Source organism: Panthera pardus, unplaced genomic scaffold (assembly GCF_024362965.1).
Source record: "Panthera pardus isolate Hobbes unplaced genomic scaffold, ASM2436296v1 HiC_scaffold_1, whole genome shotgun sequence".
NCBI lineage: Eukaryota > Metazoa > Chordata > Mammalia > Carnivora > Felidae > Panthera > Panthera pardus.
Window position 1 is genome coordinate 37,862,631 of NW_026526654.1, and position 22,834 is coordinate 37,885,464.

A 22,834-nucleotide genomic window follows, 5' to 3' on the forward strand; every position below is an offset into this window, starting at 1 on the left:
ATAAGCTTTCTATAGTTTTCAGCATACAGATCTTTTACATCTTTGGTTATATTTATTCCTAGGTATTTTATGCTTCTTGGTGCAATGGTGAATGGGATCAGTTTCTTTATTTGTCTTTCTGTTGCTTCATTGTTAGTGTATAAGAATGCAACTGATTTCTGTACATTGATTTTGTATTCTGCAACTTTGCTGAATTCATGTATCAGTTCTAGCAGACTTTTGGTGGAGTCTATCGGATTTTCCATGTATAATATCATGTCATCTGCAAAAAGCGAAAGCTTGACTTCATCTTTGCCAATTTTGATGCCTTTGATTTCCTTTTGTTGTCTGATTGCTGATGCTAGAACTTCCAGCACTATATTAAACAGCAGCGGTGACAGTGGGCATCCCTGTCGTGTTCCTGATCTCAGGGAAAAAGCTCTCAGTTTTTCCCCGTTGAGGATGATGTTAGCTGTGGGCTTTTCATAAATGGCTTTTATGATCTTTAAGGATGTTCCTTCTATCCCGATTTTCTCAAGGGTTTTTATTAAGAAAAGGTGCTGGATTTTGTCAAAGGCCTTTTCTGCATCGATTGACAGGATCATATGGTTCTTCTCTTTTTTTTTGTTAATGTGATGTATCACGTTGATCGATTTGCGAATGTTGAACCAGCCCTGCATCCCAGGAATGAATCCCACTTGATCATGGTGAATCATTCTTTTTATATGCTGTTGAATTCGATTTGCTAGTATCTTATTGAGAATTTTTGCATCCATATTCATCAGGGATATTGGCCTGTAGTTCTCTTTTTTTACTGGGTCTCTGGTTTAGGAATCAAAGTAATACTGGTTTCACAGAATGAGTCTGGAAGTTTTCCTTCCCTTTCTATTTCTTGGAATAGCTTGAGAAGGACAGGTATTATCTCTGCTTTAAACGTCTGGTAGAACTCCCCTGGGAAGCCGTCTGGTCCTGGACTCTTATTTGTTGGGAGATTTTTGATAACCGATTCAATTTCTTCACTGGTTATGGGTCTGTTCAAGCTTTCTATTTCCTCCTGATTGAGTTTTGGAAGAGTGTGGCTGTTTAGGAATTTGTCCATTTCTTCCAGGTTGTCCAATTTGTTGGCATATAATTTTTCATAGTATTCCCTGATAATTGTTTGTATCTCTGAGGGATTGGTTGTAATAATTCCATTTTCATTCATGATTTTATCTATTTGGGTCATCTCCCTTTTCTTTTTGAGAAGCCTGGCTAGAGGTTTGTCAATTTTGTTTATTTTTTCAAAAAACAAACTCTTGGTTTCGTTGATCTGCTCTACAGTTTTTTTAGATTCTATATTGTTTATTTCTGCTCTGATCTTTATTATTTCTCTTCTTCTGCTGGGTTTAGGCTGCCTTTGCTGTTCTGCTTCTATTTCCTTTAGGTGTGCTGTTAGATTTTGTATTTGGGATTTTGTTTCTTGAAATAGGCCTGGATTGCAATGTATTTTCCTCTCAGGACTGCCTTCGCTGCGTCCCAAAGCGTTTGGATTGTTGTATTTTCATTTTCGTTTGTTTCCATATATTTTTTAATTTCTTCTCTAATTGCCTGGTTGACCCACTCATTCGTTAGTAGGGTGTTCTTTAACCTCCATGCTTTTGGAGGTTTTCCAGACTTTTTCCTGTGGTTGATTTCAAGCTTCACAGCATTGTGGTCTGAAAGTATGCATGGTATAATTTCAATTCTTGTAAACTTATGAAGGGCTGTTTTGTGACCCAGTATATGATCTATCTTGGAGAATGTTCCATGTGCACTCGAGAAGAAAGTATATTCTGTTGCTTTGGGATGCAGAGTTCTAAATATATCTGTCAAGTCCATCTGATCCAATGTATCATTCAGGGCCCTTGTTTCTTTATTGACTGTGTGTCTAGATGATCTATCCATTTCTGTAAGTGGGGTGTTAAAGTCCCCTGCAATGACCACATTCTTATCAATAAGGTTGCTTATGTTTATGAGTAATTGTTTTATATATTTGGGGGCTCCGGTATTCGGTGCATAGACATTTATAATTGTTAGCTCTTCCTGATGGATAGACCCTGTAATTATTATATAATGCCCTTCTTCATCTCTTGTTACAGCCTTTAATTGAAAGTCTAGTTTGTCTGATATAAGTATGGCTACTCCAGCTTTCTTTTGGCTTCCAGTAGCATGATAAATAGTTCTCCATCCCCTCACTCTCAATCTAAAGGTGTCCTCAGATCTAAAATGAGTCTCTTGTAGACAGCGAATAGATGGGTCTTGTTTTTTTATCCATTCTGATACCCTATGTCTTTTGGTTGGCGCATTTAATCCATTTACATTCAGTGTTATTATAGAAAGATACGGGTTTAGAGTCATTGTGATGTCTGTATGTTTTATGCTTGTAGCAATGTCTCTGGTACTTTGTCTCACAGGATCCCCCTTAGGATCTCTTGTAGGGCTGGTTTAGTGGTGACGAATTCCTTCAGTTTTTGTTTGTTTGGGAAGACCTTTATCTCTCCTTCTATTCTAAATGACAGACTTGCTGGATAAAGGATCCTCGGCTGCATATTTTTTCTGTTTAGCACACTGAAGATATCGTGCCAATCCTTTCTGGCCTGCCAAGTTTCAAAAGAGAGATCAGTCACGAGTCTTATAGGTCTCCCTTTATATGTGAGGGCACGTTTATCCCTTGCTGCTTTCAGAATTTTCTCTTTATCTTTGTATTTTGCCAGTTTCACTATGATATGTCGTGCAGAAGATCGATTCAAGTTACATCTGAAGGGAGTTCTCTGTGCCTCTTGGATTTCAATGCCTTTTTCCTTCCCCAGGTCAGGGAAGTTCTCAGCTATAATTTCTTCAAGTACCCCTTCAGCACCTTTCCCTCTCTCTTCCTCCTCTGGGATACCAATTATGTGCAGATTATTTCTCTTTAGTGCATCACTTAGTTCTCTAATTTTCCCCTCATACTCCTGGATTTTTTTTATCTCCCTTTCTCTCAGCTTCCTCTTTTTCCATAACTTTATCTTCTAGTTCACCTATTCTCTCCTCTGCCTCTTCAATCCAAGCTGTCGTCATTTCCATTTTGTTTTGCATTTCGTTTAAAGCGCTTTTCAGCTCCTCTTGACTGTTCCTTAGTCCCTTGATCTCTGTGGCAAGAGATTCTCTGCTGTCCCGTATACTGTTTTCAAGCCCAGCGATTAATTTTATGACTATTTTTCTAAATTCACTTTCTGTTATATTATTTAAATCCTTTTTGATCAGTTCATTAGCTGTTGTTATTTCCTGGAGATTCTTCTGAGGGGAATTCTTCCGTTTGGTCATTTTGGAGAGTCCCTGGAGTGGTGAGGACCTGCAGCGCACTTCCCCTGTGCTGTGGTGTATAACTGGAGTTGGTGGGCGGGGCCACAGTCAGACCTGATGTCTGCCCCCAGCCCACCGCTGGGGCCACAGTCAGACTGGTGTGTGCCTTCTCTTCCCCTCTCCTAGGGGCGGGATTCACTGTGGGGTGGCGTGGCCCGTCTGGGCTACTTGCACACTGCCAGGCTTGTGGTGCTGGGGATCTGGCGTATTAGCTGGGGTGGGTAGGCAAGGTGCATGGGGGCAGGAGGGGCAGGCTTAGCTCGCTTCTCCTTAGGTGATCCACTTCAGGAGGGGCCCTGTGGCAGCGGGAGGGAGTCAGATCCGCTGCCGGAGGTTTGGCTCCGCAGAAGCACAGAGTTGGGTGTTTGCGCGGAGCGAGCAAGTTCCCTGGCAGGAACTGGTTCTCTTTGGGATTTTGGCTGGGGGATGGGTGAGGGAGATGGCGCTGGCGAGCGCCTTTGTTCCCCGCCAAGCTGAGCTCTGTCGTCGGGGGGCTCAGCAGCTCTCCCTCCCTTTGTCCTCCAGCCTTCCTGCTTTCTGAGCAGAGCTGTTAACTTATGACCTCCCAGACGCTAAATCGCGCTTGCTGTCGGAACACAGTCCGTCTGGCCCCTCCGCTTTTGCCAGCCAGACTCGGGGGCTCTGCTTGGCCGGCGAGCCGCCCCTCCGCCCCGGCTCCCTCCCGCCAGTCCGTGGAGCGCGCACCGCCTCGCCGCCCTTGCTACCCTCTTCCGTGGGCCTCTCGTCTACACTTGGCTCCCAAGACTCCGTTCTGCTAATCCTCTGGCGGTTTTCTGGGTTATTTAGGCAGGTGTAGGTGGAATCTAACTGATCAGCAGGATGCGCGGTGAGCCCAGCATCCTCCTACGCCGCCATCTTCCCTCCGACCCCACATCTTCTTTATCTGCACAGAACTTTAGAGCTTGGTGTGGTCTGTGACTACCGTACTTTTTTTTTTGGGGGGGGGGGACACACACATGCAGGGGAAGGGCAGAGAGAGGGACAGAGAGAAACAGCACACAGGGGAGGGGCAGAGGGAGAAAGAGAATCTTAAGCAGGCTCCACAATCAGCATGGAGGCTGACGCAGGGCTCAGTCTCACAGCCGTGAGATCATGAGATGAGCTGAAATCAAGGGTCAGACGCTTAATCAAATGAGCCACCCAGGGGCTCCGTGACCTTACTTTCTCACACAGTAGTAGCAATACTCTGTCAATCAGAATTTTATCAACTATCATCTTTCCTCCCTAGTAAAATAAACTTCTTGGTTGCCTTCTCTAAACTATATTTTTTATGACCACATTTTTTATTTTGTCTGATTACTGTCCAGCTTCCAAGTTAGCAAGAGCATCTTCAAAGGTTTTGCCATTTCACTGAGAGTTGCCACCAAATATGTAAGCAGAAATACACTGTTTTTGAAATAATTATTTCGAAGTCAGAAGTTAGCGGCTTCATAAGAACGATCTTACTCATCGGAGAAAATTGCCAGTGATATCTGGCTTGGTTTAGGCCGACTTGGATAAAGGGCCAAATCTGTCATAACTGATACTTGCCCAAGCTCGCATTCAGGGAGCGAGGAACATATGCGTGTTATCAAGTCATTATCTCATTACTGCCATCAGCTCTGTGTGTGTGCTGGGCAGCGGTGCGTCTGTCTGCCCTGAGCCTGAGAACCAGACCCTAGTGCCAATAGTTATCAAGCTTCTGGGGAAATGGCAAAAGCTCGACTGTGGTAAGGTTAAGATGCAATTGGCTATGCAAAGATGTTAAGGTTTGAGGGAAAAAATTGGCCTGGTGAACAAATTGCTTTTATGCTCTTTTAACATATTTAGAGGTTTTAGTACTCACACACAAATAGAACAGGTTTTGGGGTTTTTTTCTCCCCCAGAAACGGACATCTCGCAAACCTACTAAACAAAAACAAAAAACAACACAAAACAAAAAATTTCATGTAGTTCTAATTACTGATGACAGTTAGACATAGATTTCAAAGTTCCCATTATAACTTTAAATGTGTCTTGAAGTTCTGGGAGAGAAACTTTATCTTGTTTCCTTTTTGTTTTTGGAAAAGTTTTAAGATCAAAACAATGTCAGAAACATGTAGAAAGGGGATTTTGAATAGGAGTTTTCTTTCTTTCCCAAAGGGTCTTCATTATCGGGGATCCTAGATCCTTTTTCGTCCTACATCAGCAGGGAGTTGCAGAAATGACACTAGCCAGACTGTGGGAACAAAGACCAAAGTGTGAGTTGTCCATGCATTTTTCTGTATTAAGCCAGAACCATATAAGACTATGATAGTTTCTGCGCTTTTTGGCTCCATTTCCCCACATACACGCTATCTGTGGTTTAAGATATAAACCCTGTATTTCTCTGAAATTCAGGAAAAGCCAGACACTCCGTTAAATTCATCAGCCAGCTGAGCAAATATCTCATGTCTTCGTGCCTAGGAACATTCAGCAACAAATGTGATAATTGAATTTGGATATTCTGGTAACCCAATTTCCCTTCCTTTAAATTCAGTACCAGAGCAAAACTAATGAATACGTATATACATTTTGATAGCTTTAAAAACTCTACAGCAGTCTCTACCCCCTCCTTGACCCCTCAAATTCCTGAAAGTAGGTTTTTCAACACAGCACAATAATGTACTCAAGGACAAGTGATAAAAGGTAAATACTGCCTGAATACCTTTAGCATAAATAAAATTCTAAAATCTGATTGAACACCAAAACCTCTCAACCCTTGAATTCTTGAGGTCTTCAATAGTGGCAGCAAATTCTTTGCTACTCTTCCCATTGAGAGGTCCAGTCTAATTCCCCTCTTTCTGAATCTGGGCTGGGCTTGGTATGTTGATTGATCAGGGCAGATGGGTTGTTCTGGCACTTCTGAGACTGGGTGATAAGAAGCCTTGCAACTTCTTCCCAGACCTCTCAGAACACTCCATGCGGGAGCCCCCAAGCTACCACGTAAGAAGTCAGACCATCAGGATGTAAGGAGATCAAGCCATATGAAGAAGTCCTGGAGACAGCACATGGAAAGCAAGAGACACCAAAAAGCAATCAAATATGTGACTGAAGAAGCCACCTTATTAAGCGGCTTCTCTGATTCTAAATGCCTCAGATGATGCCACAAGAGATCAGAAACAAACATCCCACTGAGCCTTGCTCAAATTCCCAGATCAGAAAATCCCGAGCAAAATGAAATGGTTGTTCTAAGTCATCATGTTGTGTAGTGATAAATGAAATAGAACGGAATTTGGTACCCGAATTGGGATGTCATGATAAACAAAAACCCAAAATGTGTAACACTGGCTTGTGGACCCAGCAGTGAGCAAAAGTTGGAAGGGGCTCACTGGACTTGAAGGACTATGAGGAAATAGGGACCAGAGCCTGGGGGAAAAGGCCACCTCTATTCTGTAGTGGTAGGAGATTGGCAACATTATGCTGCCCCACCCTCCACCCCCCATAATTTGCAACAAACAAAAAACCTGATGAAATGATTTATTTATCCAAAGAGATTTCCAGATAAAATGCTGAAAGTGTCAATTAGCTCATTATAGCTGTGTAGGATAATGTTCAAGAGAATTAAAAAAAAAACAAAAACAAAAACTGTTCAGCTTTCAAACAAAATTGAGAAGTATAAAAGAACCAGGAGTTGCTGGATTTAAAAATAAAACTTTTTAAATCCTAGTTTCTCTAATTAGCAAAAGGCTCTGAAAATAAGAAATGGCCTCCAGGCAAACACTAAACCTCCAGCGCTGCCAGTAAAGCATCCTTAGGGTAACCATATCAGGGTACAGCGAAGAATGACTGAAGGATGTGTACACTAGGGCTTCTAAAAATCTTAGGGTCCTGTGCCGTTCAGATCCTCTCTCCTAGACAAAAGTGTCTCTAAAAATCTTAAGGATATTTTCTGTAAGCATCCAGACTCCCGGTTGTAGGTTTAAAAACAAACAAAGCACCTATTTCAGAAAGAAGGGTGGTCTGGCTTTGAACCAACGGAGTAGATTATAATTTGATACACAAACCCACAAAGTTTTTAAAGGAATCATATTAGTTTGAACTGAAATTACAAAATGAAAAGAAGCCTTTGAATGTTTGAATGTCTTTGCAAAGATAGCAGGGCTAAGTAAACTAGTTAGCTGGAAACAAGGACCATTTCTCATGGAGAAGGAAGCATGACTCAGTGACAGAACCAAGAGTCCAGAGGGCAAATAGCCAGGGAGAAGCATTCTCATGGGGCAGGACTGGGCCCTAATCAAGGAAGTGGCATCACATGCCCAACTAGATTTCACCACTGCTACAAACCAATGACTGCTCAGATGACTTCTGTTTCCCCCTTTTTGCACCGGTGTCCATTGTGGTTCTCCCGTCCAGTTCCACCATTTTATGTTGTGTGTTGGGGAAAAGGGAAAACTCATCTCTGGCTCACAAGTCTTCAGAACTATACTCAAACCTCATCTGAGAAGCTTACATCTGGACCTGATGTAACTGATCAGATCCCAGACTTCAAGCCAATGTTGAAAAAAAAGAGGAGACTCAGGGGCTTTGGAATATGTGAATGTCTTGTGTGCTTTGGGGATATGGAAGTAACTTTTGGCCAAAAGGCAGACTGTAAGGTTAAATGTGCCTACAAATTCCTAGCTACTTTTTCCATTGAATCTTGACTGGCGTTAGTGATTTGCTTGACCTATAGAATACAGTATAGGTGACATACTAGGACTTCTGAGGCCAGATTATGGAAAGCCTTCCAGTTTCTGTCAGGGTCCCTTGGAACATGATCTGAGAGCCCTAAGCCACCAAGTAAGATATCTGAGCTTCTTAAAACCACCAAGCTGTGAGAAGCATAAGTCATCAGCAGAGGCCCTATTGGATGAGACGCGGTATGGAGAGAAAGGCCGAGGAGCACGGCGGCGCCAAATATGTGCGTAAAGAAGCCATCTTGGAAGTGGATGCTGCAGCCTGAGCTGCCCTTGATCACACCATCTGGAGCCATTCCCAAATTCCTGATCTGCGTTATTGGCAGGGTGGGGGCAGGGGATGGTTCCTTTAAACCACTAAGTTTTGAGAGTTTGCTGCACACCAGTAGAGAACCAGAACATTTTCTCTGCTTATTTTCCCCAACATGTTTCCTCCCAAGTTGAAATCTATTTTAGAATCTTTCCCATGGGTTTAAGCTTTTAGGCTACAATAGGAGATGACATATATTTCTAGAACTACCCTAATTGTGGAACTCATTTTATAAATAATGTTTCTCCTTTCACATTAGATAGCCATTTATAGAACATTATACTGCCAACATAAGTGCTCCTTATTATTTTATTCTTTCAAAACATGCTGCCAAAACTGAACTTATAATTCCAGAGTGCTCTGCTTTTTAACCACAGCATATGTTGATGTTACCCATTAGCTGGCAAACGCCACTTTGCTCCTATCCTTTTCGATAAGGCATAAAGCAGATAAAATTTCAGTAGACTATCAAGCTGCCCCAGTTGATACTAAGTAGGAGAGACACAAACTATCTCCTTTGAGCTCTACCCAAATTGCAAATTCATGAGCAAAATGTTATCAGTGTTTTAAGTCCCTAAGTTTTGAGAAATAATGGACTTTGGATCCTATCAAGAAGAGACTTGTTCTTCCTCCCATTCCAGAAACACAAATATCCCTGGTGCAACCTATGTTTATAGGAAGTTTCGCATACTTAAAGAAAAATTAAAATTTTCTGTGAGGATCACCTACTCCAGACAGTCTCCCAATCCTTGCTGGAACTGAAAAGAATACTGCTGTTTTAGAAAACAGATGCTCTCATTTATTAAATGTAACAGGGTTTCTGGCCAGGTTGGAACGGAGACTCAGAATGCCACAGTGTGAGGTCAGTCCCAAATACAACTCATTGAATCCTATCCACAATAGTGAATGCATTTGTTTAATTTATCTACAAAATATTTACCAAGTGCCTGGGGTGTGCTAAGTACCGTTCTACAACCTGAACTTATATCAGTAACAAAGTAACATCGATTAAAAAAATATCTTCTGCTTTCTTAGACCTTACATTCTCTTCAGGAGAGAGAAAATCAGCAGGTGAATGAGACCGTGTGTTAGTGAGGAAGGGGAGGAAACAATTTTAAATACAAGAAGTCATAAGATATGAAGGATAAGAAGGAGCTCTGGGGATATTGGGCAGGGGGAGGGAAGTGTTTGAGTGCACAAGGACCAGAAGGAAGAGGCATATGTCTGGTGTTTTCCAGCACACGTAGATGAAGAATCTTGGTGGAAGGCAGAGAGTAACCAGGAACCTAAAATAATCAGAACGGCTCAAACTTAACATCATGGTGTGGAGAAGTACAAAAGCACTGATTCAAGGCACAGGAGGTGATTGTACTTGAACCTACGCTGGCCCAGCCTCCTGAAGTCCTGTGTACTACAGGAAGGTGAAGGTTGTGTGGTGAAACAAAGCCCTGAATCTAAGGCGCTCTAGGAGACACTCCCCGCCCCCAAGAAGTGGGTAGTAAATAAGAATAATACTGCTAGCAACCTAAGCAAGTCTGTGTGGCATCTCCTTTCCTTTCCTGCACACCAGCCGTCTTTACCCCCACATCATTTCACAAAAACCCACTTTTTAAAATCACTATTTTGAAATGATCTCAACTTAATGAAATGTTGCAAAAAAAAAAAAAAAAAAAAAAAAAAAAAAAAAAAAAAAGAAAGAAAAAAAAAAAGTACCCAAGTCATTTTTCAAATGATTTAAAAGTAATTTGCCCACGGAGGCCTCATGACCCTTGGATACATTAGTGTCTATTTCCTATAAACAAGGACACTCTCCTATGTAATCTCAGTATCATAAGAGATCCATATCTACATCTAATTCTTAGATCCTACTCAAGTTTCACAAATTAATAGAGGGACTGTATGCTCTTTCATTATTGATTATCTATTGTTCTTTTCTAGGCACTGTTCTGGCCACCATTTTAGGCAGATGCAATACATTAGTGAATACAACAGATAAAGATCTCTGCCTTTGTGGAGCTCATATTCCAGTGGATGGAGAGAGAACAGATTTTAAAAAGGAAAACATAAAAAATTACATAGCACATTAGAATTATAGAGAGAACTGCTGGGGGATGGGGGTGGAACAAGGTAAGGGAATCAGGGAATCAAGGGAAGAGAAGTTTGCAATTCAAACAGGGCAGCCAGGGTTGGCCCCATTTTCTCCTAAATCTCCAGAGGACTTGAAAGACCTAAGGCATTTTGCCATGTCTGGAGTATTCTAGGGAAATGTGAGTAAAGTGCAATGAGTGAAGCAGGAGACACAGGAGGTGAGGTAGCAGAGAACTTTAAGTCTTTATAAGGACTTTGTCTTTAAGAGTGAAATTAGGAGTCATTGCTGAATTTTCAGTTAAGGGGGAACATGAATGGACCATCAGGATTACTAGCTGCAATGTTGAAAAACAGACTGTAGGGGGAGCTATGGTAGATGCATGATTACTTGTTAAAAGGCAATTCTAGAAATCCAGTTAAGATACTATGGAGGCTTGTCAATGGTAGTAGCACTGGGTAGGTGAATATAGCACTGGTTAGTCTCTGAATATATTATGAAGCCATGAAAAGGAAAAGGCATCTCTGTACTGGGATGAGTCATAAGTGATAAACACCTTTAAGGTACCAAAAGGCAATGTAGACAACCCAAAGAGGTAAGTGCCACCTATGAGTGACCTCAATAGACATAAAACGCACAGTAGCCCAATGTGGCAAAGACCTGGACCAGGAATTCCCCAGAATTCCAGGGAGCAGTAAGAGCGAATCCAGGAACACACAGCCTTTGAGAATCTTTGCCTGAGTGCCTGTTTGCTGAAATTAACTACATAATTTAGAAGGTCTGGCATGACACATAGAATTCTATATCAAAACTACTGATGCAGATTCCCTGGCAGCAAAACCTCAAAACTTCATTGCATTTATTGTAGTATTTTGCCTTTTCCACTTTCAACCCAACCAAAATAGGGGGAGTACAATTGACCCTTGAACAACACAGATTTGAACAACACGGGTCCACTTATATGTGGATATTTTTTTTTTTTAAATACAGTAGTGTAAATGTATTCTCTATTCCTTATGATTTTGATAATTTTCTTTTATCTAGCTTCCTTTACCGTTAAGGATACACTGTATAATACACATAATATATGCACTACATTGGGATCTCCCTTCTCAGATATATTTGGCAGGGATTTGTGTTTAGGGGAAATCTTTCCACTTAATACCCTTATTAATAAGGTGAGGTTGCATGCTTCAGGAAGTAATGTGGGCATGCATAGTAACACGAAGCTCTTCTGAGGTAATATCTTCCCCCAACACAGTTTTCCACTGGCTTGCCCTGCATTCAGAGAGATAGAGTCGGGCCTTCTTTCTCCAAACACCTACCATTTTAATGGACAAAAAAAAAAAAAAAAAAAAAGACTATATAACAAAGAAGGGGGAGACACCATGTTTGCCTTACTCTAATTCCTTTTCTCTTTCAAGAAAAGAGGCCAACTGACAACTCCTTCCAAAATCTCCAGAAACTATCAGGAATTGAAATGTCTAGTATTCCAAAAATCGTCTTTTGATAGATGAAAATTTGTAGAATATCCTCAATTTAAAAAATTCACTAAAATGAAATGGATAAGGGGATGAATGTAGCTAACTGCTTTATTTTGATTTTCAGAATTAACATTCTCTAAGTAGAAGATTGTTTTCTATTTTCTTTCTCCATATCCACTTAGTCATGTGGTCCTGAGTTTAATTCAGAATGAACATTCTAGGGACGCCTGGGTGGCTCAGTTGGTTAAGCGTCCAACCCTTGATTTTGGCTCAGGTCATGGTCCCAGGGTCACGGGACTGAGCCTTGTATCAGGTTCCACACTAGTGTGGACTCCGCTTAAGACTCTCTCTCCTTCCCCCTCTGCCCTTCTCCCTGGCTCACATACTCTCTAATTAAAAAAAGAACAAACATTCTGGAAATCTTCTTCCATTCCTAGTCTCTACCTTGATGCCATTGCTGCCCTTCTTTTCTTCAAATTACAGTGGTAGTCCCCAACCAGACTTTCTGGGACACTTCTTTCCCCTTCACCCTGGCTATCAAATTAATCTTCCCAACACACACTTTCACTAGGTCACTCCCCTGCTCTGAAACCTTCCATAATTCCCCAGTGCCTACAGAATTAAACCCAAAAGCTGTACATAGCTGCCCCCTGGTGGCCACCTGCTGACTCACTGAATTCAGACATAACTTGGGCCACAGAGAATAATGGTTTTCATGCAAGATGGACCACCTTTTTAGGTTCTAAAGAGGGCCAAATGTGGAGAATTAAGAAGGCATGAAGAGGTCTGCTTTCACACTTATGGGAAAGAGAACTCAACAGCAATAACTTGATGCTCCCAGGGAGACAGTAGTCCTTCATGAACGGCTCCTTTAGAAGGAACTCCATATATTGAGGTGTATTCTTCTCTATTGTTTCTACCTTTGAGTACTATACCAACGTTGGAATTTTCTGGGGAAAAAAATAACAATTTAATTAGTCCCCTGGCCTTACTCCTAAAAGCACAACACTATAAATATAGATTCCATTCTTGGAACGAAGAAAAAAACACCTAAATTAATCAGAAAATAAACTTAAAAACACAATTTGCTTTTGTACACATTAAAAACGTAAGACTAATTATTTCACATAATATCATCTCTTAAGGGTTCCTTTGGGGGGATGTTTTTCTTTTTGTGGTTTGGACAAGCTAACACATCTTACAATGTAAATGTAAGAGTTTTACCATGGAACTATTTCAGTCTCAGTTTCAGCTAAGGTCTTCATATTAGTAAGTGCCAACTATTTTGACATTCAAAAATATAATCCCATATCAGAATTAGCAAAATAAGTGGCTAAAAAACTGGTTATGACATTGACCCCTCAAGCCCACTATAAGGCATAAAAATAGTTGAAATTGAAGACCTGAAAGGATTTGGAAATTAGAGGGAGAATTTCTTTAGACACCATTGTAGTTGATCTTCATCCACCCCCATTTTGAGAATGGAGTGGGACGATGGTATGGTCTTCTAACCTCAGGCCTAACTATAAGACTTTGAGAAGACCATTCAGAGAGCATGAAATGTGTCCCCTGAAGACACACCAGTCTGACTCAACTGAGTAATCGGAAGGACAAGAGGTTGACTAGGGCAGCAGAGTACAAGCCATCATTTCAAAAATAGTATCGTTCCTATGGACAGAGTCTCAAATGTATACTTTCATATACTAAATGTGGGTCATGAGCAAGCAGGTGGCAAAGTCATCTTAGATCCTGTGTGTAAGACAGCTTCCTGGATGGGCAAAAAAACAGCAGCAGAAAGCTACTGGAGGAACTGCTAGAATTATCAGAGAATGATAACTGAACTTTAGGTGACCACGACAGAAGACGCATTCATCCACATCAATGAAACTCATGAAGAAGATCCAGTGTGACAATGGGGAATGGAGACAGGTCCTCAAAGAGCCCAAGTATCATGAGATCTGCCATGGTCAAGGTAAGCCTTGGTCATGTCAAAGACATTTGAGAAAGATCTCTTCTGCCCTTTCTAGCTCTTCTTCACCCCTCCTCCACTAATTAACACTAGAGAAGTCAGTCCAGTGACCAAGGGAGAAAAGTAAAGGCACCAGACATGGAAACAGAGAATGAGGGAACCATGCCCTCAATCCCACTGCATGTGACTAGACATTTTTCGACTTGGATTCTTAGTAATTAAAATTGTCTAGAAGGGTTTGTATTACCGATAAAGTGACCAAAAAGTCATGAGCCAACTCTATATTTCATTTGGAAGCAGGAAAATAACATTCCACCTGCACTCAAAATTAGGACAAATGGTCTTGAAACTTTATCGTCAACACTCAAAAGTGGCAAATACTGGTGGAGGGACAGTTTTCATATCATTTCATCATTTTTTTCTACTTTAAAAATTCCTTATTCTCCTGTTTGAATAAGACCTACTTATTTCAAGAACAAACATTTTATGGTTGCTTGTTAAGTTATAATTCCAGTTATTTTAAAACACAAGTATTTATATACCATAAAATTAAGAAAAAAATTCTGGTCAACTAAAGAATTATTTTAAGATATCTCAATTATGATTCGTGCAAAGAATTTAAGATTCAGAATTTTACAAAAAGTTATTTTTCATTGTTCTTAAATAGATTCCCGCCACCCCCCCGCCACCAGTGTGTGTCTGAACATGCAAGAACCAAATCTGCTTGATTTATCTGTACTTTAGGAGAATTCTCCTTGAGTCTGGAAATGTAAACCTCAGAAACTGGATCATTATTACCTTAAGCCCCCATTTAACTGTAGAACTAAGAATGGATCGTAAGTCTTATAATACAACTTACTCTGAGTTATAGAAAATTCAACATCTCTTGTAAGAAACTTCAGTCACCATTAGGACTGGAAGATACCCACATATCAAATACTCAGAAGGCCAAAAGGGGGTCTACAATCATTCCCTTTGCTCTTCAGGTTGGTATATTTAGCAAGCATCTACTGCTAAATGAGGGAGTGGGTGGGATATGGGGAGATGGTAGGTGAGTACTAAAGAGAACTATGTGTAGCAGTTTTGTTTTCACTCAGCATCTATCACTCACTTTAGCAAGTGAAGAGATCAAATTAGTTTCAGGCTACATTTTAGGGTTTTTTTTAACGTTTACTCATTTTTGAGAGACAGACCGCAAGCAGTGAGGAAGCAGACAGAGAGGGAGACAGAATCCGAAACAGGCCCCAGGCTCTGAGCTGTCAGCACAGAGCCCAATATGGGGATCAAACTCACAAGCCATGAGATCATGACCTGAGCTGAAGTCGGACGCTTAACCAGCTGAGCCACCCAGGCACCCCATGCCACATTTTAAAGGGAAAAATGCTTGGCCACCTGGGAAGCTCAGACAGTTAAGCATCTGTCTGACTTTGGCTCAGGTCATGATCTCAAGGTTCATGAGTTTGAGCCCCACATCTGCTGTCAGTGAAGAGCCTACTTCAGATCCTCTGTTTTCCTTGCTCTCTGCCCCTCCTGCCCCTCAAAAATAAATAAAAATTTTAAAAAAGATAAAGGACAAATATGCTTTTTCAAGCACGAATACTATGTCTAGAATTTGTATAGCACTTGTGTATATGGTACACTATAATAGATGTAAGACAAAAAAGAAAATTCTTAAACATTTTTTTAAGTTTATTTATTTTAGAGAGAGAGCACAAGTGGGGGAGGGTCAGAGAGAAGGAGAGACAGAATCCAGAGCAGACTCCACCACATCAATGCAGAGCCCGATGCGGGGCTCAGACTCATGAACGATGAGATCATGACTCGAGCCAAGATCAAGAGTTGGATGCTTAACCAACTGTGCTACCCAGGCGCCCCAAGATGGACATTTTTTTAAGCATTCAAAGATGTGGAAGGTTGATCATGCTATGCATGAATAATCAACTAAAAGATAATTCAAACTGAAAAATAGTAGATAAGGATAGCTAGGTAAAATGTGGCCTCATCATAGAGATATTGATTTCTACTTCTGGTCATCTAATCATGACAGTAACAGGATCTGGGTTTTCCCACCTGATCTACTTGTAAAAAGGAAAAAAAAAATTAAAAAGCTGACAAAAATCCATGAAACACTTTTCAGACTTCAGACTATAGGACAATGGATCTTTGAGAGAAGGTCAACAAGGTAAGGTCCACAAGTGACCCAGCTCACTCCTGTCTCAAGTGTAGAGTTTTCCAGTGCAACCAAGAGTGAGAGGGAACACAAATGGAGCTTGACAGTCTCCCTGAGTAGACGACAGAGTTGAAAGTCATGGGAACTAGAATGAGAGTACACAGAGGAGAGGAACACAGAAAGCCAGCTCAGAAGTCTACAGAGGACTCCTTTGCTTCTTTGAGTATGGAAGGAGCATGCAAGGAAACTACTGAAGCCAGAGAATGAACTAAAAGGAGGAGCAAGAATTCCCAGAGCTCACACAGGACTAGGAAGTGTTCTTACCCCCGCCAGACTAGCCAGACTAGCAAGACCTCATGTACAATACAAGGAGCCTTGAGGAGAATACAGAAAGGCATTGCCTTAGTAGTGGTGCCAAATTAGACACAGACTACAGGCCACTCAGGACCTGCCTAAGAATGCTTAAAAGCAAGCCTCAAAAGGATCAAACTGATGCCAACCAACTTAATTGCACCCCAGAGCAACACCCAGAAATAGTTAAAGCACAAAAAAAGAAAAAAATCTAGCACCCAACATTATAAAATTCACAATATTTGGCACTTAATCAAAATCATCAAGCATACAAAGAATAGGATGACCTGTAACCAAAGGGGGAAAAACAAGCTTAAGCATCATTGGGATAGTGTATATTTGTTTTCCAAAGGAGAGAGTGTGAGGGTCAGGGATAAGAAATATATAAAGAATTATAATGAAAGAAACAGACGATAAAAAAAAAAATAGAACCTCAGTTATAAGGCTTAGGTAGAAACCTAGAAATGAGCTCATATCCTGCTTAAGAGCTGCTGCTCTTAGGAGTGACTGGGTGGTGCAGTCAGTTAAGTGTCCGACCCTTGATCTCAGCTCAGGTCATGATCTCACAGTTCGTGACTTCAAGCCCCACATTGATGGTGTGGAGACTTCTTGGGATTCTGTCTCTCTCTCTGTCCCTCCCCCACTTAGGCTCTCTCTCACTGTCTCTCAACATAATTTAAAAAAAAAAAAAAAAGAGCTGCTGCTCTTAAATAAGGAAGATAGGAGATGTTTTAAACGTATGAAGTGTTTTTGTACTGTGTACTGCATTATGGCAAAGCATGAAGAAAAAGTTTAAAAGCTCCATTGATTTTTTAATTAATGTAGCTTAGAAAAGAATGTTATCCTAAAGCAACAAAGGAAAGGCAGCAGATCTGATCAGCCTTGGATATGTGGAGTGTGAGGCCATTGTGGGGCACATCCAGTTGAAGACAGGCCACATGGGACTAGCAAAAGGATGGAAAAAGCAGAGTAGATGGTGCCAGCCAATCCGCCACCAGCTCTTACTGCTTTCTGAGAATCAGAAGCCTCAAGGCATGTAGCTTTGTTGCTATCCTATGCATTGTTGAGTCACCTAAGTTAAATCCAAAGAGGAAACCCTATTCAACAGCTTACCTTTATGGAAAAAACTAGACTGGTTTCTGAATGATCTGTGAATTCACAGGGAATTCCCCTAAACTTGGGCTTCCAGGAAAGCCTAGAGACCAAAGTCTTGCATCCTTCACTACAGCCTGTGGAACCTTGTAGTGAACCCTCAACTCCTCTGCTCTGGGCCCTCATATGTACTTTCTGCTCACCTGTCCCTGGCCCCTCAGAGTGGGCTCTCTGGAGACTAGCTCTAGGCAAGCTCCATCCTGCCTCATGGCTTCCTTCCTTCCCAACCTGTGTCATTGTAATTTTCCAATAAGGTGATTACCCTCCCAGGTGTGTACCTCATGCTTTAACCTAGCACACCCCATAGTCCTAACTAGAATACCAGACCAGTGAATTGGCATTAACTTTCTGAACCACTGTCTCCCTAGCTATATGACTAGTATCCAACTTCACCTGATAGGTAAATCCAAAAGAATAATTGGATTATTCTTTTCCCCAGAATGTCAGAGGTAGCTCGCTTTAGTCACTGTGCTCATTTTGTCAGTACTGCAGAAATAAGGAGAGCCGTAGTGTCCAAAGCTTAGTTTTCCCTTCACAATACTTGTTATGAAGAATACATACGTGGTCTCTCAGTGATCATCAGCTGGGAATCAGAGAACCGTAGACTGCAGTGATTTTGTTTTCTGCATATTTTAAAGTTATTATTCTGAGGAGGTACCTAAGGGCTTCAAGGTACCTAGATCACCCAACAAAATTTAAGAAACCCAACAGAACCAAATGTCTTGGATTATTTGAGGGTTTTCTTTGACGTTAAATTATATAAATTATTTATATATTTTGGGTATTAACACCTTATCAATTGTATCATTTGCAAGTATCTTCTCCCATTTAGTAGGTTGCCTTTTCATCTTGGTTTCCTTCACTGTGCAAAAGCTTTTTATTTTGATGTAGTCTCAATAGTTTATTTTCACTCTTATTTCCCTTCCTCAAGGAGACCTATCTAGAAAAATGCTGCTCAGGATGATGTCAAGAAATCATTGCCTAAGTTTTCTTCTAGGAGTTTTAGGGTTTCAGGTCCTATCATTTAGGTTTTCAATCCATTATAAGTTTATTTTTGTGTATGGTGTAAGAACATGGTCCAGTTTCATTCTTTTACATGTAGCTATCAAAAACAACCAACTCAAAAAAACAGACAGAAGACCTTAAGACATTTTTCCAAAGACATAGATGACAAAGGAAGAGATGTTCAACATCACTAAACAGGGAAACACAAATCAAAACCACAATGAGATTACACCTGTCAGAATGGCTAGAATCAAAAAGACAAGAAATAAGAAGTGTTGGCGAGGATGTGGAGAAAAGGCAACACTCATGCACTGTTGGTAGGAATATAAATTGGTGCGGCCACTGTGGAAAACAGTATGAAGGTTCCTCAAAACATTAAAAATAGAACTACCATATGATCCATTATTTCCACTACTGAGTATTTTCTCAAAGAAAACAAAAACATGAATTCAAAAATCGATGTATCCCTAGGTTTACTGAAGCATTATTTACAATAGCCAAGATATGAAAGCAACCCAAGTGTCCACTAGTAGATGGATAAAGAAGATGTGATATAGATGGACTGATACACACACACACACACACACACACACACACACACACACACACACATGCATATGTATACACATGAGGGAATATAAAAAAAAGAATGAGATCTTGCCATTTTGCAATACCATAGATGGACTTAGAGGGGATTATGCTAAATGAAAGAAGTCAGAGAAAGACAAATACCATATGATTTCACTTATATATGGAATCTGAAAAACAAAACAATGAACAAAAAAATAAACCAAAAAACAGGCTCTTAAATACAGAGAACAAAACGGTCATTGCCAGAGGGGAGGTAAGTGAGGGATGAATGAAATAAAGGAGATTAAGAGGTACAAACTTCCAACTGTAAGATAAGTCACAGAGAGGAAAAGTACAGCATAGGGAATATAGTCAATATTGTAATAAAAACACAGTTGTCTCATTATAGAACTCTATTCTTAGATTAATATATTTGAACTATGGACTATCTACAAAGGCAGAAGGTACTTTGTGAGAACAATGGAGGATACCAAGATGTGAAGGCATAGTCCTGGGAAGTTCACAACTACTTTGGGATAATAAGCCACACATGGGACACCCACATAAAAGCTGGACAAGATTACTTTCCAAATTCCCCTGTTCGATTTTCTTCATAGATCTAATAATATTTGACATTATCTCCTCTGTCTCTACCTTATATTTTCCGTCTCCCCACCAGAATATCAGTCTTATTTGCCAAATCTCCAGACCTAGAACAGTGCCTGGTTCATAAAAGTTACTCAATAAATATATAAGGAATGTATCCATGAACAACAAATGAAACAGGAAGACTAGAGCAATCCTAAGATTAAGCTAGATGCCATGGACTTTTTATGTAGTAGTACTTCACCAAAAAACAAATGCTTTCCTGAATATTTTTGGATATATCCACTTGTTTCTCTACCTGGAAAGCCAATGGTGAGAGGAACCACTTACACTCTCTCCCAGCAGGGAGTTCCCCTCACCCCACACTGCGTTCCTTGTCTTCCTCCCTTGTCGTCTTGGAGCCTTTACACCCACCCTCTATGAATGACCGACCTCACCAGGCAGCCACTGGAAAGGTCATTCTCCCAAACAGTAGCAGTGCCCAGAAGTTCTGGTGAACAGAATTCTCCATCCTGCTATACATACACGAAAAGTTGAAGTAATAGTGCAACACCAAAAAGCTCACATGAGTTCAAAGAAGGGCAGGACCAGGAGTTGTCAAGAAAAACTTCAGGCAGGCTTGTGCCTGGAGCTCGTGCTTAAAGGATTGGGTTGCAAGGCGTTGGCACCATGCTCTGTCCCAGGACAGGGCCCCATGCAGCACAGATCAGCATTTGTAGCACTCACTGGCTGCCATGCAAAACTGCTCAAGAAGGGAACTGGAGTGACTATTTAAACAGGCCCAGAAGGATCCTCAGCACTGAAGGTCCATTCACAGCTTTAGTTCAAATAAAACTGAACTCTAAGTTCTCTGAGTAAACTTCATCACCTCTCAAACACTTATCCCTTCAGCAAACCATTGCATATTCCCTGATTTATGAAATCTTTAGAAGGTGCTAAAGGGCCTGGAGGAGGATATTCGGTTGCAAATTCCTCAGTGCCTCCCTGCTCTGGGTCCCTGGGACTCTATAATGACAGGAATGCTAATATTTGGCATTTGACTAGGACTTTCCATGCAAGGTACCCAGAAACCCTTCACACATATTATAATTCTTAATTAGAATTTCACATTTTAAAAATGGTTCAATACGGCCTCCTGTCCTTCCAACACTTCCCCCGGATTCTGGTCCCATGGGACCCACCTATATAACTTCACGATACCTGAGCCCACAATCGTAGAGTCACTCTTAGTTCCAATGGGCCAGGTTTCAAATAACAATGTATTTTCTGGGATGGGTAACATCGCAAAGTGATGGAGAACTTTGTCAGACCCATGCTGCACTCTTAAAAAGAAGAAACGAGGGTCCTAAAGAGACGGAAATGAAGTGAATTAACTTAGACTGTGGGTAGAGAACAGGAAAAAAAAGAGGATGAAAGTTCCAGACCATGAAAAGGGGCGAGTAGGAGACTGACAGGCAACAAGGTAGCTAAATGAAGTCAGTGGAAGCAATGGGGTAAAAGAAGTGGTCCCCAAACCCAGGTTGCTTACCGGACACAGGTGGAGTAGAAGCAACCTAACTGCTCAGAGCAGCTGTCTGAGAAGCTATTGACACAGAAGTTGCCCCAGAAATTACATTGTTGGTGACCATCTTAGAAAATCTAGAAGAATTTCAGCTGTCAAGGAGACTGAAAAATTAACCCTCATTCTACCACCTCAAAGCTCTGCTAAACATCCAGTAGAAAGTACAGCAAGTCTCTACTCTCCAGATCTATTCTTCCAGAAGCATGCACAATCCAGTTTCCAATCCCGTCTTCCTCACTGTTGGAAGCAGATTAGCGGGTCTTCTTTCAGCTCAAAGCAACTCAGACCTTCTTCTGGGGTCTCCGTTTGGTCCCTCCCACCACCTCCAGCCCCAGCATGGATCCCCATGGCTCCCTTCTCCTCCCTGGCCTCCTCAGAGCAGCAGCTGGTCCCTGATATAAATTCACCATTCCCTTCTCTTCTCTATCGGCAGCTGCGTTAATGGTGTGAAATTCATCATTCTCCCAAATGTGTGTGCTTTAATCTTTCATTCCTTAAATCTGCCTCTCAGATATAGTCTAGACTTCTGCCTTCTGCCATAGAATCTGTATGTTTATTTGCTTATTTTGAGAGAGAGAGAGTGAGGGAGCGCAAGTGAGGGAGGGGCAGAGAGAGGGGGAGAGAGAATCCCAAGCAGGCTCCACATTGTCAGTGAGGACCTCCACACAGGGCTCGAACTCACAAACCATGAGATTCTGACCCGAGCCAAAATCAAGAGTCAGACACTTAATTGACTGAGCTACCCAGGCACCTTAATATCTTTCTCAATTTAGTAAGGTGAGGTAGACACAGTCTGTGTTAATACACTCTAATGAGTAATTATTTCACTACCAAATTACTTTGATTCAGAGTAAAAACAACTACAAATGAAACACTCTAAATTCTATCTTTTCCACTCCACAATGTGTACCCCAACTCTGGGCATCTCCTTTTGACAATGAAGTATTAATTCTGGTTCTCCTTCCCAGACTTTTAGTTCTGTGTATTCAAAATTTTTATGAAAATATAAACAAAACTGAATATTTTCAATCAAGTCACTTGCCTCTAACAGGGAACCCAGAATAATGAAACATGTGTTTGGCTCTCTTTCAAAAGAAATACTCCTTTCCTGTTCCTCTCACTGCCAGTCCCTCAGCCAAGCACTGATCCCTGGGGATCTGTGAAGTTTCCACATTCACTTACTTTAGAGTGTAAGGGAAGGAATCTTTCTCCACTAACCAACACCAACCGATGAGTTTAGGCAAAGTACTGTCATTTTTCCATTAGAATCATTTCTCTAGGCCTAGAATTCTTGCTTTTTTTTTTTCTTTTTTTTGAGTTTACTTATTTTGAGAGAGAGAGAGAGAGAGAGAGAGCGTATGTGCACTCACGCAAGTTGGGAATAGGCAGAGAGAGGGAGACAGAGAGGATCCCAAGCAGGCTCCACACCACCAGTGCAGATCCCGATACAGGGCTCAAAACCACAAACTGCAAGATCATGACCCGAGCTGAAGTCGGACACTTAACCAACTGATCCACCCAGGTGCCCTCCTTG